General features: G+C 39.3%; 4 long non-coding RNA genes across 4 annotated transcripts; 2 read left to right on the plus strand and 2 right to left on the minus strand.

The window, feature by feature from the left end:
• Positions 1–3,091: 3,091 nt before the first annotated feature.
• On the minus strand, positions 3,092–5,004 carry LOC135770624 (uncharacterized). Its single transcript, XR_010542727.2, has 4 exons — positions 4,780–5,004; positions 4,526–4,683; positions 4,129–4,205; positions 3,092–4,033 (listed from the first exon to the last, which is right to left on the minus strand). It is a non-coding gene; the product is annotated as an uncharacterized lncRNA (long non-coding RNA).
• A 2,342-nt stretch (positions 5,005–7,346) lies between these two features.
• On the minus strand, positions 7,347–13,781 carry LOC135770626 (uncharacterized). The gene is made up of 5 exons (XR_010542730.2): positions 13,660–13,781; positions 12,845–12,899; positions 12,545–12,592; positions 12,226–12,283; positions 7,347–8,001 (listed from the first exon to the last, which is right to left on the minus strand). It is a non-coding gene; the product is annotated as an uncharacterized lncRNA (long non-coding RNA).
• Positions 12,481–13,806, plus strand: LOC135752412 (uncharacterized). The gene is made up of 4 exons (XR_010533152.2): positions 12,481–12,609; positions 12,987–13,022; positions 13,491–13,553; positions 13,673–13,806. It is a non-coding gene; the product is annotated as an uncharacterized lncRNA (long non-coding RNA).
• A 2,613-nt stretch (positions 13,807–16,419) lies between these two features.
• On the plus strand, positions 16,420–27,420 carry LOC135770223 (uncharacterized). Its single transcript, XR_010542566.2, has 5 exons — positions 16,420–16,664; positions 16,845–16,983; positions 18,420–18,479; positions 25,766–25,869; positions 26,651–27,420. It is a non-coding gene; the product is annotated as an uncharacterized lncRNA (long non-coding RNA).
• The last annotated feature ends 515 nt before the right edge of the window (positions 27,421–27,935 follow it).

Raw genomic sequence — 27,935 nt, forward strand, 5'->3', positions numbered from 1 at the left:
AGAGTAAACACATCTTAAAGATCTCTCTATAATAAATCACTAAATGTGTCTCTATCAGCTCAACTGAAGAAGTGTTTTCATGCAGCTTAATGAAAACTTCCTCACACTATGATAAATACATGAATGTTAATATTCATGTATTTATCATAGTGTGAGGAAGCTGCATGAAAAGACTTCTTCAGTTGAGCTGATAGAGACACATTTAGTGATTTATTATAGAGAGATCTTTAAGATGTGTTTACTCTCTAATGAAGGTTGTGACAGAACAGAGAACAGGGCTGCGTTCAGCCCCGACAAAACGTTGCACAACGTTTATTAAACTGAAACGGTGATGCATTGAACACCCTGTTGTGATGGCGCAAGAGTTGCAACTACGGTAGATGAGAGGCCATTCTTTGTGTTCTTTTTTAAATGTTTCTAAAGCCTGATGAAATCGTTATAAATGTGTGTTTAATACTGTAAAATACCCTCGATGTTACAATCACTGACCTTGCTGTCCAAAATGAAAGACAACATCAACTTGAACCCATTGAGAGAGCTGTCTCTTTACTATCGCGTGGTTTTATACATCTTGCCGCTGATTGGGCTGACATTTCTGACACACCCACCAAACAAGAGAAAACGCTTCTAAAACCTGTTGCATTCCGTTGCACACCGTTTCCAGGAAACATGTCGTTCAACCCGGAAACCGTAGCAAAACGTTGCGCACCGGTGTGAGATTGAACATGCCCCAGCTAACAATTTTTGGTTCCCAGAACGTTCCCGGAACGTTAGGTTTTGGTTCCGGGAACGTTCCCAGAACGTTAGTTTTTGGTTCCCAGAACGTTATTTTTGTAACGTTCCCTGTTGGTTCCCCAGGAAAGTTTTCTTTACAGAAGTAGAACGTTATTTTTAGGTTCTCAGAACGTTCCCCTAACCTTGTTCCGGGAACGTTCGGGTAACATCCCTCTAACCTGCTCAGAACGTTTGCAGAACCTTGCCAGAACGTTCCCGGAAGGTTCTCAGGACGTTCTCCAAACCTCTAGTTATTCCCTATATTTTGGCACCATTTATAATAAAAATTCACAATTAAATCATTATAAATAAACTATTTCACTATATAAACTAAGTTTATTCATGTATAATCTATTTAAATGAACAAATAATCACACAATCCATGTTGATCCATTCTTTATTCGTAGACATAAAATAAAAATCATTAATCACAATAACATTTATGGAGTTTATAGAGTTAGATAATAATATAATAGTGTAGATAATTTGATTATATAAACATAATACAAAATTAGCAATAAAACATGTAGAACGTTGTACCATAAAAACATTTGAATATAAAACGATGAACTTCGGAACTCCACGGCAATCTCTCCCATCTGCAAAAGTAACAAACAATAAAGGCAACTTAAGTTAGATTAAACATTTAGATGAACAATTAAATGACAAAAGCATTATCATTAAGTTGCACGACCACGTCAAATGGTCTAATAAAAATGCATGTGAAGCGCGTTTTGTGTACTTCTTCGTAAAACGTCTTAACTATATTTAGTGCGCTGCAGTTTGGTTATCAGAAGAATATGTCATTTTTAACGACTAATATTTGTATACTGAAAAACAAGAGACATACAAACAAGAAAAGGTTCAGCGCCAGTATATTGAGTAATTTTGAAAATGATACTACGGTGGCCTCGGGGTGCAAAAATAAATTACAATGGTAAATTACTTATTTACAAGATTAAAAACAAATTTACAACTTTTTAAACAAATTTATAATTTTTTTAACAAATTTACAAGTTTTTTTAACAAATTTACAAGTTTTTTTAACACATTTACAATGAGTGAATAAATGTACAAGTTTTCTAAACAAATTTACAATGATTGAACAAATTTACAAGTTTTTTAAACAAATTTACATGTTTTTTAACATATTTACAATGAGTGAACAAATGTACATGTTTTTTAACAAATTTACAATGAGTGAACAAATTTACACGTTTTTTTTTTAAATTTACAAGTGTTCAAACAAATTTACAATGAGCGAACAAAATTACAAGTTTTAAAACAAATTTACGTTTATTACGGAAAGGGTAGGTACAATACGCTGACGTCACGCATCTGAGCCTCCGGTGGGAGGAAACCCGGAAGTATCGCCGTGAATCACATGAGAGTTGTGAATGCGATGTTGTGTATTAGGCTGTACATAATATTAACGGAAAGAGAGTGATAATATATAACCTTTCATCGCTTCCGAAGTGACTAAAAGGGATATTGGACCTTATTTTCAGGTAAGTGAAATAGTTTTAGTTAGCTAACGCTAGCTTTCCAAGTTGCACACGTTTTGGATGGCAGTTATCAAAATAATTCACTGACTTTCTCATTAGATTACAGACAACACGAGAGGGTGCTTCAAACTTTTTGGACTGCATTGTTCGTTCGCTCCCGGGGTTACATAGACTGAAACGAGGAAGTGTGACGAGTTTGTTTACATGGTGCTGTAAACTCCAACCCAGGAGGACACTATCAGAGGAATCACAGGGATAACATGGTGTGATTTTTTTTGTCAAAACCAGAACTGACTTCCGAATCCACCTGGAACGCATTTACTTTGATGGAGATGTGGGCGGAGGCTAAACCCTCCAAATAGTATATTTAGAGAAATGGAAGTCAGTAAAAATTAAGTTGGACTCGTTTTTTAACTACTGGCTGCTTAACACATGCTTATAAACCCAGGAATAGCACACACACTTCTAACAGACATGCAATGCACACATTAGATACGTGTTAAGTAAATAACTGTACAGTTTTAGAACAACTCATTTCTACATTAAAGAAACTTAATTTCACTCATTGTTCAAAATATAGTTTTATTTATAAATGAACTTCAATGTATATTGTCTCAAGTATGAAAAAATATATATGTACATTTTTAGAACCAAACATATTTACATTAAAAGCCAGTGGGTACTAACACACTTTTTTACACAGGGCCATGTAGTTTTGATTTTTTCCCTTAATAATAAAAACCTTCATTTAAAAAATGCATGTTGTGTTCACTTGGGTTTAATTTTTTGACTAATATTTGAATTTGTTTGATGATCTGAAACATTAAAGTGTGACAAATATGCAATAATAACATGGGAAATCTGGATGGGGGCTAACACCTTTTCACACCACTGTATATACATTTGTTCCAATGTATATTTTCTATCTACTGTACAAATTGTAACAATAAAGCAAAGTAAAAACATTTTAATGAAAAACGTTTGTTTTTGGGATTAAAGTAATTTTTCACCCAAGATATAGATGGTTTGTTTTTTCACTGGAACAGATTTGGAGAAATTAAGCATTACATTGCTTACAATGGGATCCTCTGCAGTGAATGGGTGCCGTGAGAATGAGAGTATTTAACACAAACTATGATTGTGTTTATGGTGTGCAATATAGCGTGTGTTCATGTTTTGTGTGTAAAAAAAGACAATATTTTTCACATACTCTCTAGCGCTGTTTTTACTTTACTAAAAACGAGCTGATGTCTTCCTTGTTCTATAAAGTCCCTCCTTCAGAAATACCTATCGAGTTCTGATTATGTAGTTTGTTTAGTGTGCTGTGATTCAACAGCAGCTTAGTAGAGCCACTTGAGTTTAGCTGGCGACTGACATATTCCAGTGGGCAGAGGTTAGTAAAAAACTCTTCTTTGGATGTCATTCAATCGAGAAGTAGAGGGCTGTAGTCCAAACTGGCCGTTTGCTATAGGCTTTGAAAGGGAAATTCTATTAAAGAAAATATATCGCTTGGTATAGAATTTTGAGCTTTATAATTTTACAGATATTATTTATGCTCTAACAGCAACATTACACACCAACTAAAGTTTAAAAAATGGGATCAGGATAAACGGGACCTTTAAACCTTACAGCTAAATCTGTGGCAGAGAAACAAGAAAAAATGATCCAAGACACAAATGTTGCGATAATCTTCCATAATAGGAGATGTTTCCAGGTAACCATAGTCTTGCAATGCCCCAGAACCACTGTTAGATCTGTGTATTGAGAAAGAGGAGAAAATTACATGTAAAAAAAGAAAGATCAATGAAGTCATGAGATTTATTTGTTCTAATTTTCATCAATGAATTACATGCTTAATTTTTTTTCTGCTCAGGAAACGAATGGTGGTCCTCCTCTTCTTCCTTTAGTGTTTCAATATCACAGACACTGGAAATTAACATAATCATGATTTCAGTCTTGGCAGTCTATCTATCTATCTATCTATCTATCTATCTATCTATCTATCTATCTATCTATCTATCTATCTATCTGACATAAATGACAGTTTGCTTAGGCAACATTAGAGTTTTTGTAATATGATAAAACATTACAATACTGTCACACTCAGAGAGGTTTAAATGATTAAATGAAAATATAATTTATAGTATAAATATAGGTAATTTTAACAAATCGTCTCATTAGTCACTACATAAAATCCTAATCTTTTAAAGATTATTCAGATTATATCATCGAACAAGTTAACGCACCCTTGATTCCTTTGAAGTGTCCTCCTGGGTTGAAGTTTACAGCACCATGTAAACAAACTCGTCACACTTCCTCGTTTCAGTCTATGTAACCCCGGGAGCGAACAAACAATGCAGTCCTGATTAAAAAGTTTGAAGCACCCTCTCGTGTTGTCTGTAATCTAATGAGAAAGTCAGTGAATTATTTTGATAACTGCCATCCAAAACGTGTGCAACTTGGACAGCTAACGTTAGCTAACTAAAACTATTTCACTTACCTGAAAATAAGGTCCAATATCCCTTTTAGTCACTTCGGAAGCGATGAAAGGTTATATATTATCACTCTCTTTCCGTTAATATTATGTACAGCCTAATACACAACATCGCATTCACAACTCTCATGTGATTCACGGCGATACTTCCGGGTTTCCTCCCACCGGAGGCTCAGATGCGTGACGTCAGCGTATTGTACCTACCCTTTCCGTAATAAACGTAAATTTGTTTTAAAACTTGTAATTTTGTTCGCTCATTGTAAATTTGTTTGAACACTTGTAAATTTTTAAAAAAACATGTAAATTTGTTCACTCATTGTAAATTTGTTAAAAAACATGTACATTTGTTCACTCATTGTAAATATGTTAAAAAACATGTAAATTTGTTTAAAAAACTTGTAAATTTGTTCAATCATTGTAAATTTGTTTAGAAAACTTGTACATTTATTCACTCATTGTAAATGTGTTAAAAAAACTTGTAAATTTGTTAAAAAAAACTTGTAAATTTGTTAAAAAAACTTGTAAATTTGTTTTTAATATTGTAAATAAGTAATTTACCATTGTAATTTATTTTTGCCTTTCCAGGCCACGGTATGATTCTTTACGATATTCGGATAAGCAGAGTAGTTAAACCAATATGATAAAGTGTATAAAAGTAAAAAAGTTTCACACCATAATTTTTAAAAGTAGGCTATCTTTTACGCATGATTTCTTTAAAATTAGGCTATTTTCTCTACAACAACTAATTTAATCAGCAAAATGATTCTTCTTTACCTTAGTATTTTTAGAATAAATCTATTAAAAAGTTTTTTTTGTTACTTCAACTGCTACAAGTTGGTAAAAGTAAAATTTGTTATACACATTGAAACGAGTTTTTATTTTAATGTACCGCTAGATGTCGCTGTTGGATTGAGTATGGTGGTTCAGAACAATGTTTTTTTTTAATTCGAGGACATGCTTATTAGCACTTTAAAAAAACATAAATGTATAAATGAACTTTGTGTTCACTTTACATTTTCTGTCCCCTCACTTTGTAGGCACAGTTTTCTGAAGTTAAACTTTTAAATATGTTTGAAAATTAAGAGAATTAATACGAATACTTTTGCATCAGGTAGTAGGCTATATACTCATGATCAGGGCTGGACTCGGATTCTGGCCGGGCAAGTGCTGGTGGGCTGACGCACTTGGGGGCTGGTCGTTATAATATGATTTTTTTTATTGGCCAACGACCTAACCCACGAGACACCTAATCAGCAGTCCATTGGTTCTTTTTTATTTCACTTTTATCTACCCCAAACATGCTCTTTGGGAGCATGCAGTGTTAGTGTGTGCATGCATCTGTTAAAAATAGAGACGAGGGAGAAGCGAGTGTTAGTGCGGTAAGCAGAACTGCTTTTAAAACACTGTCGTTAGATATCCCATTGATAAAACTCGGTCAACAACTCAAGTGATCGACCACTGGCTGTTTGCAAAATTATGGAGATAACACTTCAATAAAATACAGTGTGGGCACTGGGCAGAATTATAGCTACAGGGGAGTGTTTGCGTTGCAAAATAGCAGAAATTAACAAAGATAATTTTAAATATTTTTAGAAGAACATATATGAACATTAGTACATAGGGATCATTTACACGTGTGTTTGACTTCATGCTACGCTTCAGGAACCGACAGGCGGATGACATCAAACTGTAATTGCACTCGTGTATCTGTTATATTATATAAGGTGTCCTTGTTATCATAAGGTGATTAAAATGGTTAGTTTTTCACATTGTGCACACTGGCTAAAACAATTAGCAGATTTTTTTAAACCTAGCAGATTTTTTAAACCTTCAAAGCATTTTACAGTGCTTGCAATATATTATTCTAATGTCACGTGGTGTCAGGTCTTATAATTTTCTACTTAATCATTATATGGCTTTGAGTTGGTATACATAGTCAAGGTTGCACAAAGATGGGTGGCATTTGTGATACTATGTAGTGGGCCGGTCTGGGCCAAAATGTCAGGGCTGATTTTTTTTGTCCCAGTCCAGCCCTGGACCCCTAAATCATGTGGGAAACACAATATGATTCCCATTTAAAATTTCTGTGTGGGGCACATTTCTGGGCTAATCCAATTAAGTCTTCTACCTCAAGCGCCTTGTAGTTTTTCTGTGTAGATTCTGTAAATAAAATAAAATAATCACAGTCAATAATTTCTATAATGTGTAGATTGTAAATACAATTCGATGAAAGAGTTAAATTTATTTTTCAGCTGATTTTAAAAGAAAACACAATCTCATGGCAATTAGTACAGGTTATGTAATATAAGTTGGCTCATTGAACTGATTTGATCCATTCTTATTTTTATAATATTCATAGGTATTTGTATGATTTTCTGTACAAATACGTACCAAATAAACCAGGGGGGCGAACGTCGGTCCTGAAGAGTGCAGTCCTGCAGATTTTAGCTCAAATCCTGATTAAACCCATAGCTTTCTAGTAACTCTTTAGACCTTGATTAGCCTGTTCAGGGGTGTTTGATTAGAGCTGGAGCAAAACTCTGCAGGTCTGTGACCTCCAGGACCGACGTTCCCCACCCCTAAATTAAACATACAAGTTCGTCATGTCATGTCATACTCATGTATACCACAATTGTGATGTATTGTTGTAACTGTTGTTATGATTGCTACATGCATAATTATTATGCAAGTTTAAATTCTGATCATATATATTTTTCTTATTTTATAAGCACATCAGTACCAGTTACAAATCACATCAGTCCTAACGTAATGTATTTTCTTCTTGCCCACTTTTCTTCTTGAGCATGCCTTAATTGACCCATTTCTAGTAGGCATACTGCATTAGTAAATAATAAATAAACCTATACTGGGTTCTTTCAATGCAGTGTTTTATTTAAAAGGTTTATTTATAACCCATGTGTTCTGTCCAATATTTACCCACCATTGGCTTAAAAATAACCCAGCAGAATTTAGAGTGTTATATTCTGGTCCCGTCTTTTTCTGTCTCTTTTAATATTGCTGAGAATAAACGGATAGAAATTAGTTTTGAGACGAAGAAGAAAGCTTGTCTGTTATTAGAGGGCACATTCTGAGCCTTTGGAAGGCTTTCTTACCCTTCCTCCCTTTCATGCTGTAGGCACTCAGGACTTCAGTGGAGGCCAATTTACGCAAAATTTTGTGTACAGCAGCTCCTGGGTTGGCTCCCCCAAGGGACCGTATGTAGTTAATCTAAAACAACAACAACATGTGTTTTCTAATTAGTAGAAAATAATTATGAACACATACTATATACTAGAGATACGTTTATGCATTTGGCAGAATTGTTTACCGTAGTAATTCATTTACATAGTAGTCCTACTATGAGCAATTTAAAATTAACAATTCTAACATACAGCAATTGTTTGCATTCTTCTAAAATCACAGTATCTTACTAAAATGGTTGTGTTAAAACAAACCCAATCAGTGTTTATATACTACATTAAACACTAAATGCGTTGTCCAAAACTAGACACATCTCTGTGTGTATACAACAACGTTGTATTAAAAGTAACACAAATGTGTTGTTCAAATAAAAACACAGCTGTGTCTAGTTTGGGACAAGGCAGTGAGTTTGAGTGTGTCCCAAAAATAACACTGTTAGACAACGTGTTATTTTACATAGATAACGCTTATCTATGTAATATCTTGAGCTAAAACTTCACATATGTATTCTGGGGACACCAAAGAATTATTTGATTAAACTGGTTCTGCCGGTGGTCGTTGGTCAGGCATCGGCTGGGCATCTCGTTGAAGGACGGTCAGTAGATCAGTGGTGTGATGACCTTCATGGTTGCAGGAACTGGGTCTGTTTGTCTCATTGTCCTCGGGGTCAAGGACGAGACAGGGAGAGAGAAACAGAATCCTATTAACAGAATCCTATTAAAATAACACTGTTGGGTTTGTTTTAACACATGTTTTTAAAGTCTAGAACAAGCAGTCTATAAGTCATTATTTAATGCATATATTTACTTGTGAAATATAATATAAATGTCCATTAACTACATATTGAAAGCTTAGGATTGGCACATGCCTAGCTTATGTATATTGTATATTTATTACCATATTGTTCTTTTTCCCCTGCTCTCTAGTGTTGCGTCGAATTGCACAAACGCTTATAATGTCTGGCATGGTCCATCAAGAAGCTCCTCATCTGTGTCACCATTTGGAGCCAGAGCACCCAAAATCTGGCTTGCCACTACTTTTTCTAATATTTTAGGAAGAAAAGGGAGATTTGAGATTGGTCTAAAGTTATTAAGATCTCCCTGGTCAAAGTGTGTTTTTTTAATGAGCGGTCTAATAACTGCTAGTTTGAAAGCTGTTGGAACGTATCCTAAATGTTAAATTACTTTAAAAGTAAATATACCACGGGCTGTTTAAATACTCGATTCTGATTTGTTTATGTTTATTTAGGTAGGCTAAAGGGATGATTTTTGCATATCGTTCAATTTGTATGGTGAATATGGCAATTTTGAGAAATGGGCCCAGGCACGAGACAAAATAGAAAACTTGGAGAAGACGTTGAATGACAAAAAGCGGCCCAACGAATTAACACCGGCAGAGCTACGTTAGATAAGATCGATGAGAGAGAGATGCAGGCGCGAGTTACCTGTGTGCGTCTCTTCTTTAAAGTCTACAGTACGACAAAAATGAGGTCAATACGAAAAAGACAACTAAATGGGACGTTAACACTTTCAGTGACTTTTTGCCCCAAAGACAGAACAATTGTGATTTCGAGATCTACTCTGCTTCTCTTTTAAATGAGATATTGCAGGAGTTTTATGACTCTGTTCAGTCTACAGGAACAATTCTGAGATTAACAACTTGGTGAGAGTGAAGGACAGTGAAAATCTGAAAATGAAACAAATAAAATATTACAATTGTGTACATTGCAATACAGTTCTTGGCAAATGTTGCACATGTGCAGCAAATAATAAAATAAATGTCTACGATTTAAAACACAAGATTAATATCTAAATTACATCACTAAGGGTGGCTTGCACCAACAAGGATTAATGTAAAGAGAGCTTATCTAGAGGTTGTTGATCCCATAGTTCTTTTAATTGGAGTTGTGTTGCACTACAATTTTAAACTCTGATTAACAAATCTTAGATTAATCATTGTAAGATGACAAGGATTGGGCTGGTTTAGGTAGTTATAGTCATGGTCAAAATTATATGCACCGTAGTCTGCAAGTGAACACGCACTGAACAACCAAGCGCAAGAACAAATTGTTAAATAAAATCATTTGTTTTGTTTTCTTTGAGTGCAAAAGTGTTCCCGTTGCTTTATAATATTATTATTGAACTACTGATGGAACATGGACCTTTTAGGTGATGTCTTTCATTCATTTCTCGTAAAAGAATTGAGAAACAAACTGAAGTCTATTGGACAGACTATTGGATATTGTTTCATCAACAATATCTAAAAATGTGTTCTAAAGACAATCCGAGGGCTTGGCGGTTTAGAATGACACATTTTGGGGTGAATTACCCCTTTAAGAAAGTATAGACACATTTGATGGTGTTAATCATTTCCCTGATTGCGGAAATGGGGATTATCAATGCTTTAGCAGTTTTCATCCAAACACTTTCTAATTTGTGAGGCACAACACACATCTTTTACTACACATCAACTATAAGGGTGGGAGTCGTTTGTAGCATTGCTCTCGTTGCTGACTGCATCAAGCCTTAGCCCTACATCACAGCAAAAGCAGCAGTGTTAAAGTCGCCATGAAAATAAAATGAAAAACTGTAATATGTTTTGTAATACTGTGGTAGTTGTTACAAATTACTTATCTGTGAGCTTCATTATTTAAAAAAAATTAATGGGCCCTCATAATCAAATAAAAAATGCAAATCTCTTCCCCTCCTCAAAACGATCTCTCATTACTTCCGGTCATATGGTATGTCCGGTGGGTGGGGTCCCGGGAGAAGATCGCTGCAATTAACTTTAAACAATCCTATCAGATCTCGATGGACAAATTTAAATCCAGACTTGCCTGGGTTTTTATTTCAAAAGCCAATTTCGTTCAGATATACATCACCACGAGGAAAATTTGGCAATTAATACTTCCGTTTCATGGCAACTTAAAATGTACATCACTGATGTATTTGAGGCTCACCCACAGATGTGCAAAGTATAATTGAAGCAGTGTTAAATCTATCTAATCAGTCTGTTAACAGCAGGAGCTAATCATCATTTGTAAAGTAAACTTAGAGTTTAGTAGGGATGCACCCAATTTTCGGCAACCGAAAAAGGGAAAAGGCTGAATAAATTGTACAGTATAATGAGTCAATCTGTTAATAATTAGTTTAGTTAACAATTAGTTTTTTTGTTAGACAGCTTTGTTGAGGGCGCTTTTTCCCCTGTCATCTGTCAATCTTGCCGCCGTCTCTCGCGCTCTCTGCTCGTCGTACCTCGTACTAGACCATGCACACAGGCATGTGTCTGCTGCTCAACATACAGTACAGTGCTATATGAGCATCATTGCAAGTTTCTTTAGGCAGAGTAATTAATATAGGTTATTTGGATTTTGTGCAGGAATAGAAGATCGGATTTACATTTGTTTAGGCAAGTCGAATGTAAATGGAACCGTTTTAACAAGTCTTTCTATAGCTGTCTGATCAGAGAAGTGACAAGGTGTAAAAAGACCCTATAATGACAGCTGGAAAGTAAAAAAAAAACATTGTTAAATAAAGTGAAATAAATAAATAGTAAATAGGACATTCTGATTGTAACTCGTTCAATGGTGAGAAAATTGGCAAATTAATTAGGAAAATGCTTCGGCTGAGTTTTTCATTATCTTAAGCTTTGGCCAAGATTTTTTCTTTCGGTGCTTTCGTAGAGTTTAGTTTGATTTAACTGAGATAAAAAGTGGCTCTGCTCTGCTGTTTACACAAAAAGGCAGAAAAAGAGCAAACATGACTAGATTTGAACAGACATTTCTCAATCATATTCAGTGTTTTCTGTTTTATCAGTGATTATTGACTAAACTCTGTTATGATGAACATGTTAAATATTAGATGTAAGATATTAGAATGTTTTATACATTAAAGGCGGAGTGCAAAATGTTTGAAAAACGCTTTGAAAAAGGGAGTCAGCCGACTACCAAAACACATTTGTAGCTTATCAGCAGTAAGGGGCGTGTCTACTAACCGACATCCTTGCCAGGGTTGCATATGTGTGGGGCAGATCTATCAAAAGAAGGTCCAGATTTTATTGGGGTAGGGGCATGTTTGTTTAGGTGATTTCAAATGTCAACATTGGCTTTCAAACATTGTGCACTCCGCCTTTAAAGGATCTGTGTTTATTAAGATGCTATTGATTGCTAATTGTCTTTGTGACATTGTATTTGAGTTTGGATCAATTAAAACGTTGAAGGTATCTTGACAGTCACTCAAAACGTATACTTACGAAGGCAAAGACCCTCAGGGAATAGCTCTTTAAAGAGCCTTTGGGACTTTTGTAGCTGCTTTTGACACAAAAAGGAAGAAAAAGAGAAAACATGACTAGATTTGAACAGACATATCTCACTCATATTCAGTATTTTCTGTTTTATCAGTGATTATTGACTAAACTCTGTTAAGATGAAAATTTCAAATATTAGATGTAGGATGCTAGAATGTTTTATACATTAAAGAACTGTATTAAGATGCTGTTTATTGCTAATTGGCTTTTTGACATTGTTTCAATTGATTCAGACTCAAAACAGTCAGTCAAAAGGTATACTTACGAAGACAAAGAAACTCAGGGGATAGCTCTTAAAAGACACTCACTGGAGCTGTAAATGGGAAGCAGGTAAGTTGCACAACAGGTTTCTTGTAGCATTCTTAGACTAGCAATTTTTGTGTGAGAACTTTAACATGATAAAAATAGTTAAACTACAAATATGGTCAACAATGAAGCCATCTGAGTCTATATTGTCTGAGAGAAATTCTTACTCAAGAATCTGCATATTACTATAGAGATATGAAGGGAACTTATCTTGAAACAGTCGTAAAATATTAATGTTTTTATTTTGTAGGTCACTTACTTTGCATTCGTCCTTGGTGGTCACCCCAGGGTCTCTAGAGTGAAAATTACTCAATCTAAAACAGAATATTTAGTTGTATGAAGTGGTATGTTGTCTTTAAATGCCATTAAAAATGTGTTTCTGTTTTCTGTCTCATATTAAGAAATACTCTTTAACCTGCCCACTGGAGCTGGGAATGGTTAGCTGCATTTTTTTAACATTTACAAATAAACAAACAGAGTTAGATAAGTCCATACATACCATTCTCATCTCCGTGTGTGCTGTAACTCTGTCTGACGCAGCCCCCGCTAGCTAAGCTTAGAACAAAAGACTGGTAGTGAATTTATACAAATCACAACACATAAATAGGAAAATGTCTGCGTTACTTTGTCACTTATTGGAAGCAGTATGCTAGCTGGAGCCATTCACTTCCAGTCTTTGTGCTAAGCTAAGCTAGCGGGGCTGCATCAGACAGAGTTACAGCACGCACAGGGATGAGAAAGGTATGTATGGACTTATCTAACTCTGGGGGATACGGTGAATAAGCTAAATTCCCAAAATGTGGGCGTGTTCCTTTAAGGATTTAGAGGTATTTTGAAGTTAAATGAAGCCGTTTTACTTTTTAAACTGTCTCTTTTATAAGGACTTACTGAATTTCTTTTTGCAGCAATTTGGGACATTCTTCCATTTGTCGGCAACTTTGTGAAAAAGGCTAGAAACTAAAATGCAGGTACTGTTTCATTCTTTTGTGTTTTTACAGCTATGAAAAATAATGTGTTATTAATTGTACTGTCTATTAATTAATTATTTTATACAGTTTAACTGATTCTGCTTACCTGACTCATGCAGAATTCTGGCCTGGTGTTTGGTCTGTGCTGTCTTTGGCTCTTGCATCTCCATCATCCTGACCCTCTTTAGCAGCCTGTCCATGTATTTATTTGGAGGCCACCATGAGCACCCATCTGCATAATATGACTTTGTTACTCAAATGTCCATGCGCTCCTACAAATTCTACATTTTTTGTAAAGCTGCAACAAGTTGAAACCCTATAATTATTAACGTTTGAATTTGAACTATGTAATTAAAATACATGAATAAGTAACAAAAGCAGAAATCTATTAAGACATTACCTTTTTGTTGCTTGTTTACTGATCTATCAATCCTTTTGCATTTTCATAATTGATCATCATAACTTGGTATACAGTGGATGTGTGGCTGTAGATAACTTTCTGAAGTCAATTTAAAAAGACAAAAGTTAATAAATGCTGAATTGGTCAAATATACATTGTTGTATTTCCACCATTTTGATGTTTAGGCATTTCATAACTTGAGGGTTAATTCACGTATACTGATGTTTCAAATCAAAGATTAATTTATTAATGACAGCTAATTATTTTATAAAGATTTTTATTACAATATTTATTTATATAATATAAATTTAATACATTTAATTCGTTACACCTACATCACTGAGCGCAAGGGAGTGCAGCCAACAAATACATTCAGGTGTGTTTGACTTAACACCGAGATGCGCAGACAGCACGTGGTATGACATCAAAGTACCGCGAGAGTTTGGGAAAGCCCCGGAAAAGGTTTTGAACTCGCGGTATTTGATGTCACGATCGGTTTGCGTGTAGATCAGCATGAAGTCGAACACATCTGAAAGATGTGTGGGCTGCCTGCACTCAACGTTGCGATAATTCAGTAGAGTGTAACCTCAGTCGTTTTTTGCAGCTTCTGGGTGTCGTGTCGAACGATAGCAGAACGATCTTTTGTTCTTTTCCAACTCGATTTTTAACTCCCTAAACTAGTAGGATGTTCCAACGGGTGAAGCAACAGTGCTGACGGCAGAGTTTCAGTGTCAATGTAAGTTAACCATTTTAACAGAAAATATGTTGTTATGCATGCATGTAAGTTAGTCGATCTACAGAATGATCGTCGTATATTAATGTTCTATACGCGATTAATAGCTTATTAACGTTTATCAATGCACTGCTATTCAGGTCGCTGCAACGTCCCGAAGCCGTAACGTTAACTTTACATGTTACGCACTGGTGGGGATAAACCAGCCAGTTTAATAGAGTTATTATGTCTCAAACCTTTCCCGCCCTTTAACGTTACGTTAAAATGGCCCTTATACGGATAACGTTACTGTCAGTCAGACCTTTTCCTAGAAACCACTCAAAACCGTTAACATTGTTCTATTGGAGTGGTTCGATAATTGTATTTATTAATGGTTTCAGTTATATTAGTTATATCTGTTCTTTAATTCGTATTTCTAACAATTTAAACCCAGAAATGACAAGCTATACTTACCAAGATTTTGACGATCAAACTGACAGAAAAACTAACTTAAAGCCGACTATTAAACCAAAAACATACTATTACAAAGTGAAGAGGAACGTAATGTGTAAAATATTTATTATTTACAGGTTATTAATGATGTTATTTGCGACAAAAGAAGTTTAGGGTAATCGAGCAAATAACGGTCTTCTGGTAAATATTGTGGTCACGTGATGGCCTCGCGACATATAAGTCGTTTCCGGTCGTTTCTCAAACGCACAGCTGCGTCCTTTTAAAATTATTTTAAATAATTTTTTTTATAATAAGAAATACAAGGGGGTACATTATACATATATAAAATAAAAATAAATAAGGCTCCGTCTTTTTTTTTTTTTAAATAAGGCTCCGTCCTAGAAGGCTGCATGTCTCGGCTGCCACGTCATCAAGCATCGTCGAAGGACATCTCAATCTGCTTGTTTTCTCTTTTGTTGTTTTAATTTAATTACAAAATGTTTAACTGTCCATGTTGTAAAGACAGTTGATTACATAACTTTTATTTACTGTACTACATTATTGGATTTTTTTTGGTGATGCATTGCTAATTTTCAACTTCTCACTTTAAAGTTTTCATGCCATGATCACTGGGGTGGAAACCATTATGACGTTGCCTTGGACATCAAACTAAACCATCTCATTCTGGCTTTTTTCTAACATCGAAATCTCAGAAGGACAGGACTAAGATGGACGCAGCCTCCACAGGATGCAACCTTGCATTTGAGGAACACCCATAGAACGATTAACCTAACCCAGTGTTTCTCAAACTTTTTCTGCCATTCCCCACTTTGGAGGTAGGGAAGGGTTTCGAGCCCCACCTGTCCTTAATCGCCCAAACAAAATGGTAATCAACTAGGCTTTAAGTTTAACTGTTAAAATGTATTTAATCACATCATATTATAAACCCTAACAGCATAAACACTTTCAAAAGAGCAAGAAATGTGCAAATGTGTTATCCCTTTGCATGAAATTAGACTTTTTTCAAATGTAAAAAATAATATTGCAACTGTTTGCATTTTGATTCTTACAAAATTCATCATACTTTCTTTTTGGCTGTCTTTTTGGTTTATTAGGTCCACTGTCTGTCTTGGTTTTCTCTGCTGGTGCTGAATCCAGTTTTCTTCTCATTTCGTGTCACAAACCTGTCCATCATTAACTTTTATACCCGCTACCACCTATACCGCCTCTCTACATTCAAGTTTTTGATCAGCTTCAATTAACATTCCGACATTAAGTTATTCTTGAAGGGTTTCGCGTGACATTTTCTTCACAGTCTGATGTTGTTTTAAATTTCCTCCCGTTTGTCATGCCCCACTTGTAATGTTCCCATTCCCCACTAGTGGGGCCCGCCCCACACTTTGAGAAACTCTGACCTAACCTGATACTCTAACCTGTATGCAGGGATCATAAAACTTTATCTTTTACCTTAATTGTTAGATGGGTGTCGATACAAAACTTTTTTTTCTCGTCTACCCAGGAGAAAGTCATGGGTTCTGCTGCTGAGGTTGTCATAAAGCATGCTTTTTCCATTTGTTGCATTGGGCAATATTATCAAAAGATTCTGAAAGAAATAAGATAATTTTCAAAGCATTAACATGAATATGAAAGCATTAGGTCATTAATGACCATCTTTTATTATTGTTTATTTACAGTGTCTTTAATTCTGCTTACCTGACTCATGCAGAATTCTGGCTTGATGTTTGGTCCACCTGTTAGCTGGCTCTGGTGCTTGGTAGTCTTCTCAAACCTCTGAATCAAGGCCACCATGAGAGGCCTTCTGAAGACCATCATTACGCTTCAGATCCAGTTGTCTTTACTATGAGGTAAATCTTTTTTAACTGCAGCATTGAGCGTTATGTGCGCTGTTTATGCGCACTGAACGCCTTGCATTTTTGCCCTCTACTGCAACATGCCTTTTTGAAGTAGCGCTAAGAGCGGAAAAGCACCTGACGTCAGTTGTATCTTTCCATTGTCCAATTGAATATGGGGAGAGGCGGGCCTTCCGTTGTAGGGACCGATGTTTACAGTTATTTGAAACAATCGTACTTCAGTCACTTACTGTCTCCTGTGTGTTTATGCACCTCTCATCTTCGATCAAAGTCAGTGCAAGCGTCCTCTTTTTAAAGTTTCTGCTTATATGACAGTTAACAGCAAAAGAGCGCTCACGCTTCAATATTTGATTGACAGGACAGCTGCCTCGGTGGTTGCCTAGCAATATAAAAAGCTGCGCTGCACTGCTTTTTATAAAGTGACCAAATCAAGGTGCACCTTGTGTTTCCACGTCTTTAGAACGCATTTGGTGTGATTGGCCCCCAACAAGGGTTTTTTCTGCTGCTTTTTTTTTCAGCTTTTGCCTTGATATTGTATTTTACATTGGTAAATGCCTATGGACATTGGCTACTAGCGTTCTGCATGTGTAAATGCACATCGATGCGAACAACGACGCAAACGTGTAAATGATAAGTGGCGGATAGCCTACTGTGCAGAGGCATTGGGGTAGGTCTGACTAAATCAGCCTTAATGACAACTGCATCAGTCTTCAATGATGGTTTAACTTTTACACAGATAAACACTCACTTTGTCTATCCAGACCTCAAGGTTAGAGTTCGACAGTGGCGGCTGGTGACTCCTTTTTCTGAGGGCGCACAATGCGAAGTTCGTCACAACATGTATGTAGCCCGTCATGTGTGTGGTACGTAATTTCAAAATATGTGGTCTGCACTTTGAGAGATCGTATGTGCATCACGTGTCCTGCCAAAATAAGTGTCTGCTGCAGACGCGTCAAAGGGTTTATGATAAAAGAGACGCTCGCGTTTGCCAGATACTCGCATAATCTCATGCATAATCAGAGTTTAATGTTAAGGGAGTGTCTTTTGGAACATGAGCGTCTCTTTTATCATAAACGGTTTTGATGCGTGTGCAGCAGGCACTTATTTTGACAAAACACGTGATGCACACATGATCTCTCAACACGCAGGACACATATTTTGGAAAAGGGAACCACACACATGATACTCCGAACACTTATTTTGAATTCGCGCCCCTCGGATGAGGAGTCATGAGCCGCCACTGGAGTTCGAACAGATTCAGATAGTTGGTTTTGTTCATGTTCATTTTGTTCATTCTAAGTTTTTTGTTGATATTTTAGTCCTAATTGATTATGACAGATTTGTTACAACCTTATGGCAATAAGAAAGTTTAATTCAACCTCTGGTTGTAAAGCAGATTTTGAACCAGTCTTCTTAAATTGTGTCATTAGCCTACCACAATCCCTGTGCACCAGCTATGGAAAGTGCAGACCAAACTTCTACCTCCACCTGTGAGTCTCTTCCCACATTTAGTAAAGTAATGAATGTGGTCTTACAAATGAAAGTTTTTTTTAGGGTACATTATTTTAATTACCAAATGATTTCTCGGATGAATTGGATAAAAAGACAATATTTTATTTTTCATTTATGAAAACTGGTTGTTGCTGCATGAACTCAAGCACATTTATTTCAAACACATCAACGCAACGTCATTGCTATAAACCAATGCAGCTATTTCGGATAAAAGATAATGCATATCAGGTCACACAAATCAAACACGAAGAGTTGTTATACACAGTGTGTACAGTCAGTCATTCAGATTGGATATACACAAAAATCAGATTTAAACTGACAGTATAAACATAGTGTCAGGGACTACACAACACGGGATCCCAGAGCAGAGGGTTTTTAATAGTATGTATACGAGAAAACACTCAATGACTTCAGATAACAATGCAAATGTATAGGAGAAAACACTCTGTGTCCATGTGAAAAGGTGCGGGGAACTGGAAACACTGGAGAGGTGAAACACAGCGATATCCTCTCGTTGGGCTCAGGTGTGGGAAACTCAGCCGGACTGCAAGACATCCACAATAGTCCGTCAACATAGACGAGTTCCTGGCGGGGCACAGAGAGAGAGAGAGAAGCGGTCAGAGTCTTCAGCAGTACGCGCGCTGGACAGCGCACTGCGACAGTCAGGGTGAAGAGCAGAATTACGCGCTAGAGCGCACTGCGGCTGTCAGCGTCTTCAGCAGAATTACGCGCACATGAGCGCACTGCGGCTGGACAGCGCAAGGTGTAGATATTGATAGGAGTTTCCTCTGACCGAGAGAATCCGAAGACTTGACAGATGCCACACCACTAGGGAGAGACTGACAGCAGGGCGGGAATCTAACGGGGCAAAGGCAGCAGAGAGCACGGTGACAATAATCTAAGAATAAACTTAGACACAACGAGAACTAGACTAGACAAGAACTAGACAGAGCTAGCGGGCAGGAACACACAAAGACGAACTTGCAAAGAACAAAGGAAACGAGGGGAATTTAAATAAAACCGGATTGGACAATAATAAGAATCAGGTGCGGGACGCCGGTGAGAGAAGTCAGAGGTAATGAGATCACCAGGTGGAAGACGCGCACGTGTGGAGCTGTCAAAACAAAAACACAACACATAGTGAAACAAAGACAAAGCAGCCAATAAGACCGAAATCATGACAGGACTCCCCCCCACGACCGCCACCGGGCGGTCCATGAGGAGGCTCACCCCGTCGCCGGCGGGGATCCTCTATCAGCCCAGGGTCCAGGATGTCCCGGGCCGGTACCCAACATCTCTCCTCCGGACCATATCCTTCCCAGTCAACGAGATATTGAAATCCCCTACCCCGGCGACGCATATCCAGTAAAGACTTAACTGAATACACAGGGGCACCATCTATAAGCTGAGGGGTGGGGGGGGTGGGGGCAGAGGGAACAGGATTAAGGTGGGAAAAATACACAGGCTTCAGTTTAGACACATGAAAAACTGGATGAACCCGACCGAGTGCTGGGGGCAATCTGAGCCTGACCGTCACGGGATTAATAACCTTAACAATGCTGTATGGCCCGAGGAATCGTGGAGCCAGCTTGCGAGAAGGCTCACGGAGAGGTAAATCCTTGGACGAAAGCCATACTTTCTGCCCACAGATAAAACGGGGCGCGGTTCTACGGTGACGGTCGGCCGCGGCTTTGGTTCGTCTGGAAACCTGGCGTAACGTAAATCTAGCCTTCCTCCAGGTGCGTTTGCAACGACGGACAAAAGCTAGCGCAGACGGAACCACCGCATCAGGTTCTTGTGACGGGAATAAAGGGGGCTGAAACCCCATGGACGCCTCAAAAGGGGACATGTTGAGAGAAGAAACAGGGAGAGAATTATGAGCGTATTCAACCCAGGGTAACTGTTGGCACCAGGAACTCGGATATTGCGATGTCAGACAGCGGAGAGCTCTACCTAAATCTTGGTTAGCCCGTTCACATTGCCCGTTGGTCTGAGGATGATATCCCGAAGACAAGCTAGCTGTGGAGCCTATTTGTCTACAAAATTCCTGCCAGAAACGAGAAATAAACTGGGGACCCCTATCTGAAACAACGTCTGTGGGCAGACCATGTAAGCGAAAGACGTGTTCGATCATAACCTGGGCAGTTTCCTTGGCAGTGGGTAATTTGGGCAAAGGGACAAAGTGAGCCGCCTTGGAGAAGCGGTCGACAATGGTCAACACAACAGTGTTTCCCTTAGAACTAGGCAAATTGGTTACAAAATCGATCGCGATATGTGACCAAGGACGAGAGGGAATGGGTAATGGTTTAAGCAGACCAATAGGGGCTTGATGAGAGGCCTTATTACGGGCACAAACCTGACAGGCTAACACAAACTGTCTGACATCGAGACCCATAGAGGGCCACCAAAAACGCTGACGTACGGTAGCCAACGTTCTCCGAACCCCCGGATGGCAAACAAACTTGGACTCGTGACCCCACCGGATGACCTCGGAGCGAAGCGCATTCGGAACCCACAATCGACCCGCTGGGCACCCTTCTGGCACTTCCCCCTCCCGGCCGGCCCGTCTCACCCATTGTTCTATTCCCCAGCGCAGGGCACCCACCACCCGCCCCTCCGGGAGGATGGTTTCGTCCCCAGCAGAACCGGGACTTTCAAACAAACGAGAGAGAGCATCGGGCTTAGTATTCTTGGAACCGGGCCGGTACGAGAGGGTGAAGTTAAATCTGTCAAAGAAGAGCGCCCAACGAGCCTGACGAGAAGATAACCTCCTGGCTGAACGGATGTATTCGAGATTCTTATGATCCGTCCAGACCAGGAAGGGCTCCGAGGTCCCCTCTAACCAGTGACACCACTCACCCAAAGCCAGTCTGACCGCCAGCAGCTCCCGATTACCTATGTCATAATTTCGCTCTGCTGAGTTTAACCGATGGGAGAAAAAGGCGCAGGGATGCACCTTGCCATCCTTAGCAGACCGCTGAGACAAAACGGCGCCTACCCCGACATCCGAAGCATCCACCTCCACAATAAATTGAGCAGCTGGATCTGGAATAGAGAGAACAGGAGCAGAGATAAACCGGGACTTTAAATTATCAAAGGCCTCCTGAGCACTGGAATTCCAGACAAACCTCTCCTTAGTGGAAGTGAGAGCAGTAAGAGGTTGAGCAACCTGACCATAATTTCTGATAAATCGCCGGTAAAAATTGGCGAAACCCAGAAATCTTAATAAATCCTTACGGGAGTCGGGGACTGGCCATTCGGCCACCGCTTTGATCTTGGCTGGGTCGGGACGGATCTCACCGGGGGCAACAACAAAACCCAGGAACGAAACTGACTGACGATGGAATTCGCACTTCTCCGCCTTGACATACAGCTTATTCTCTAATAACCGGCGTAAGACTCGGCGGACATGCTGAGTGTGTTCCTGCATAGAGGGGGAAAAGATGAGAATATCATCTATGTACACAAAGACAAACTTGTTAATCATGTCTCTCAGCACATCATTGACCAGAGTTTGGAAGACAGAGGGGGCGTTACAAAGCCCGAAAGGCAAAACGCAGTACTCAAAGTGTCCAGTAGGGGTATTAAATGCTGTCTTCCACTCATCTCCCTCTCTTATACGCACTAGATGATAGGCATTGCGTAAATCTAGCTTAGTAAAGACCTGCGCTCCCTGCAAGAGCTCAAACGCAGTAGACATTAAAGGAAGGGGGTACCTATTCTTAACAGTAATGTCATTCAAACCCCTATAATCAATACAAGGACGCAGGGAGCCGTCTTTCTTCTCAACAAAGAAAAACCCCGCCCCTGCGGGCGAGGTGGAGGGACGGATGAGACCGGCACACAGGGCATCATTAATATACTGGTCCATAGCCTCTCTCTCAGGACCCGATAAAGAATAAAGTCTACCCTTAGGCGGAGAAGTGCCGGGGAGGAGATCGATAGCGCAATCATATGGCCGGTGAGGAGGAAGGGAGGTGGCCCGGGCTTTACTGAACACCTGAGCGATATCCGCATACTCCGCCGGGACCCCGGTCAGATCGACCGCCGGAACCTGAGGAAGAGAAAGAACAGAACCAGAAACAGCAGAACCAAGACATGACACATGACAAGACTGGGACCAAGACAAGATAATACTATGCTGCCAATCAACGTGAGGATTGTGTTGCGCTAACCATCCATGCCCTAAAATAATAGGAGATAGAGAAGCATGAAGGATATGCAACACAATCTCCTCACGATGGTTACCAGACACAGAGAGACTCACAGGAGAAGTGCAATGTGTAATCCGCGCCATCTGCTGCCCCTTAAGGGACCAGACATCCAAAGGGGATTGGAGAGGGACAACCGGGACACCCCAGGCGCGAACCAGAGCTTCATCAATGAAGTTGCCCTCCGCACCAGAGTCGAGAAGGGCGGTGGACGGATGATCACGCCCAGCGAAGGACAACACGACGGGGAGTTGGGTACTGGAAACAGGGGAGAACTTAGAGGAAGTGGCGCCCACCAGGACTCCCGTATTCACAGATGGGCAGCGGCCTTTTAACGGGCAGTTCTTAGCAAAATGTCCGGATCTCCCACAATACAAACACAGAGCCTTCTGCAAGCGTCTCTCTCTCTCTCTCTCTCTTTGTGACAGGCGCATGCGCCCCAGCTGCATGGGCTCAGACACGGCAGAGGGTAAAGATGATGAAGAGGGGGAAGTGGTGGTCTTGTCCGAAAACGCTCGCTGGCGAATGGAGCGTCGCTGATCGCGAAGCAATCTCCGGGCTTCGATCCGAAGAGCGAGGTCAATGATGGCATCCAATGACGGAGGAAGATCATGGACAGCGATCTCGTCCTGGAGATTATCAGACAACCCCTCGACAAACTGCGCTCGGAGAGCCGCTTCATTCCAGTGGCAGGCAGCCGCTAGGGTTTTAAACTCGATGGCGTACTCGGTGACTGTGTGTCCTCCCTGAACCAGATGTGCCAACCGAGCCGCAGCGGCGTCCCCGCGCACCGAACGGTCGAAGAGCTTCTCCATCTCCTCGCGAAACTCCTGAAACGACCGACAGCAAGGATCACGGGCATCCCACACGGCCGTAGCCCACTCGCGCGCCTTGCCAATCAGAAGGGTGATCACAAACGCAACCCGGGTGATCTCTAAGAGATAGCGGCGGGGCTGGAGGGCAAAAACCAAAGAGCATTGAGTGAGAAAAGCCCGACAGGAGTTGGGATTACCATCGTATGGAGGTGGGGCAGAAACATGAGGCTCCGTCTGCGATGGCAGGCTGAGTTGGGTGGCATCGGCACTGAGCTGGTCCAAACGTGAGGAAAGGTCCGACATACGGGCAGATAAGTCCTCAACCTCCGCGGGATCCATTCTGGCAAGTTCGTCCTGTCAGGGACTACACAACACGGGATCCCAGAGCAGAGGGTTTTTAATAGTATGTATACGAGAAAACACTCAATGACTTCAGATAACAATGCAAATGTATAGGAGAAAACACTCTGTGTCCATGTGAAAAGGTGCGGGGAACTGGAAACACTGGAGAGGTGAAACACAGCGATATCCTCTCGTCTGGCTCAGGTGTGGGAAACTCAGCCGGACTGCAAGACATCCACAATAGTCCGTCAACATAGACGAGTTCCTGGCGGGGCACAGAGAGAGAGAGAGAAGCGGTCAGAGTCTTCAGCAGTACGCGCGCTGGACAGCGCACTGCGACAGTCAGGGTGAAGAGCAGAATTACGCGCTAGAGCGCACTGCGGCTGTCAGCGTCTTCAGCAGAATTACGCGCACATGAGCGCACTGCGGCTGGACAGCGCAAGGTGTAGATATTGATAGGAGTTTCCTCTGACCGAGAGAATCCGAAGACTTGACAGATGCCACACCACTAGGGAGAGACTGACAGCAGGGCGGGAATCTAACGGGGCAAAGGCAGCAGAGAGCACGGTGACAATAATCTAAGAATAAACTTAGACACAACGAGAACTAGACTAGACAAGAACTAGACAGAGCTAGCGGGCAGGAACACACAAAGACGAACTTGCAAAGAACAAAGGAAACGAGGGGAATTTAAATAAAACCGGATTGGACAATAATAAGAATCAGGTGCGGGACGCCGGTGAGAGAAGTCAGAGGTAATGAGATCACCAGGTGGAAGACGCGCACGTGTGGAGCTGTCAAAACAAAAACACAACACATAGTGAAACAAAGACAAAGCAGCCAATAAGACCGAAATCATGACACATAGTCTATGAGATCAATGAGGGGTCAATAGATCTAGTTCAATCAACACCCTCACCATGCTCTCCCAGCTTTAGGTGCTTAGACCTGTTTTTCTAATCAAACAATACAAGGGCAGATGTTTGGGCGTTATTGCCTTCATGGCATGAAAGATTAAAATCTGCATTTAAACCCAAAGGGGATATGATCTTTAAATAAAATTGCCTGTCATTTTATTGATTACAACCATAATACTGAACAACTTTAAAGGTCCCGTTTTTCCTGTGTTTTTGAAGCTTTGATTGTGTTTACAGTGCACAATATAACATGTGTTCATGTTTCACATGCGGTATTTTTCACACAATCTACTTATCTATATAGTGCTTTCATTGTCCTAAAAACGGCTGATGTCTTCTTTGTCCTATGAAGTCCCTCCTTCAGAAATGCGTAATGAGTTCTGATTGTGTAGTTTGTTTAGTGTGTTGTGATTTGACAGTAGCTTAGCTTAGCCAGGGTGGAGTTTAGTCAAACACACTTGCTTTGACGTCATTCAACCGGGAAGTAGAGGGCTGTAGTCCAAACCGGCCGTTCGCTGTATTGAAAATGGGAATTCTGTTAAAGAAAATACATCGCCTGGCTGGCAGTGAACTTTGAGCTTTATCATTTACAGGTATTATTTATGCTATTACAGCAACATTACACACTAACTAAAGTTTGAAATATGGGATCAGGAAAAACGTGACCTTTAATGTTTAAGTATTGAGGAAGGAATGAATTCTTACTGTGGTGGAGATATTGAAAACTCTTACAAAGAGAGTCATTTTGGGTGTTTTATTTAAAGACCATGTCCCCTTTTAGCCTAACTACGTCAGACTTCGTACTTCCGCTCAAGCAAAGTAACAGAGAATGGTATTACTAGGCTGGTCCCCTTTGGGTTTAAATGAAGATTTTGATCTTTCATGTGTTTAATATTTTGGTTTTTCTTTGGGTGCAATTTTTATAAATGAAATACTTTGTCTGATGTGATAATGTTCTCATTGTGTTCTGTTGTTACAGATGGGACTGAACTGGAGTTTGTGAACTAATGCTGTGTTCGAGACAACTTGGATGTTGGATATTATTGACCTCAAACCCGTAAGAAGTCTGGAACAGCAAACAAAGTTGAGTATCCGACCTCTCAACTTGGGACAGATCGATCAACACGGACCTCAACGAGATGCGTCATTTGACATTGCAGACAAGTTTGTGGCTAGCCCTTCACAGCCTTACATGAACAGCAAACAAACTTTAAACTATTTTTACAGCACATAATATTTATGAACATGAATGTTAAATTATCCAGTAACCGTTTTCTGCCATAATTGGCACAAGAGCACAAACAACTTCTGGCGTCTCATTATGTGGTAAACACGCAAATGTGATATGTGATTGACTGGAATGCATTGAGGTCGGAGGTAGGATATTTAATGACATAACATCAGAAATCTGAGTTGTCTGTAACACTGCGCAATATTTCACATAATTGTCACCACCTGATTATCCTCCCATGTTTTTAACACAACCATTGATTGGTCACACGGATGAAGGCAGCAAGCAGAGACATTTAATGTTAAAAAACACTTACAGTAGACTGTGTTAGATAACTGTGCTCTTGGAAGTCAGCTTAAGTTAACAAATGGTAATGTTAATGAAAAGATCATTTTTTGTCACAGTTGCAAACTAACCACCACACAGAATATGAAGAATAGCCAGAACTGTGGTAATAAGCTAGCCCTAAAATGTTATGAGAATCTTGATGTATTGGACACAGGTGTGTAGTATCTGTTATATATTGACGGTTGACAGGTTTGTTTGCATGTAATTGCATTATTATTAATTTGGGGTTGATAGTCCAATGTTGATTTGAGAGAAATATTTTTTTCTTTTTCTTTTTCTTTTTAGATCCTTTCTCTTTTTTATGCAGAACTTAAGGATGAACCACCCTGATCTACTAAGATGCACAGATTCAACTCTGGCCCAGCATCATCCCCACACCTCATCTGCCATCAGTTTAATTTAATGTCTGTCAATTGCAAATGCTATTTATTTCAGTTATATTACAACTTAATGTTAACTTTAATTGAGACTAGTATTGTGTAAAGCTGGGGTTTCCAAACTTTTCATTTCAAAACCTATTAGACAAGTGTAATCTATTTTAGACCCACTAAAATATTTTTTAATGGGGTAAAACACATTTGTTCTCTTTCAGTGGAGTCATTTTATTTTCATAATATTCCATAATGTAAAGCAGTGGTTCTTAACGTTATTCCTCGAGGCCCATTGCTCTGCACAGTTTGTATGTCTCTTTTATCTGACAGACTCAGTTCAGTTCATGGAGATCTCTTCTAATGAGCTGATGATTTGAATCAGGTGTGTTAAATAAGGGAGACATACAAAATGTGCAGGGCAGTGGGCCTCCAGGAATAACGTTAAGAACCACTGATGTAAAGTAAATATAAGTTTATTTGCAATACCAAATATTTTATGGTATATTCTTTCAAAACCATTGTCATTGTTAATTATTAATTTGGGCAAACTGTTGTTGCATCAAGGTGTGCAACACACCTTAACCTACTGTGTGACCGACAAGTGGGTCCTCCTGACCCACAGTTTAAAATCCCCTGGTGTACTGAATGTTGTATTGTAATTAAAGTCGCATCTAAGTCTTGTGTAACAGTCTCCATTATTTAAATTGTGATTATATTCACAGTGTCACATGGTACTTTCAGCACTTACTACATCACAGTGTTTTTAATGCTTTAATTTTTAGGTTTATTATAAATTCATTCATTTTTAAAGAATTCTTTCTTTATGTAGAACATGCAAAGTCTAAAATGTAAAGTGTCATGATCAGCTCTGGGTCTTGTGCAGTGATTAAAAGAGCAGGTAGTAAATGTCATAGCTTTGCAGTATATTGGTAGGCTCTGGATGTAATGAACATTCAGCACATAGGTTTCATAAATTCAATTTGGTAAACAAACTTGTCAGAACAATTCATGCTGTGATGCTGGATAATACCTGGTCAAATTAATACATGTATAATGTGTTTCGACATTGTATAAGGTTTCTTCATCTATACAGACATCTGTTAGTGAACGGTGCAGAGACTGCTGTCCATTATTGGTTACAGTATATTTGTTAAAATTTTGCCAGTAAGATTATTTCCTTGTACAAGGTACTTTCTTAC

This window comes from Paramisgurnus dabryanus, chromosome 8, assembly GCF_030506205.2.
Source record: "Paramisgurnus dabryanus chromosome 8, PD_genome_1.1, whole genome shotgun sequence".
Taxonomy (NCBI): Eukaryota; Metazoa; Chordata; class Actinopteri; order Cypriniformes; family Cobitidae; genus Paramisgurnus; species Paramisgurnus dabryanus.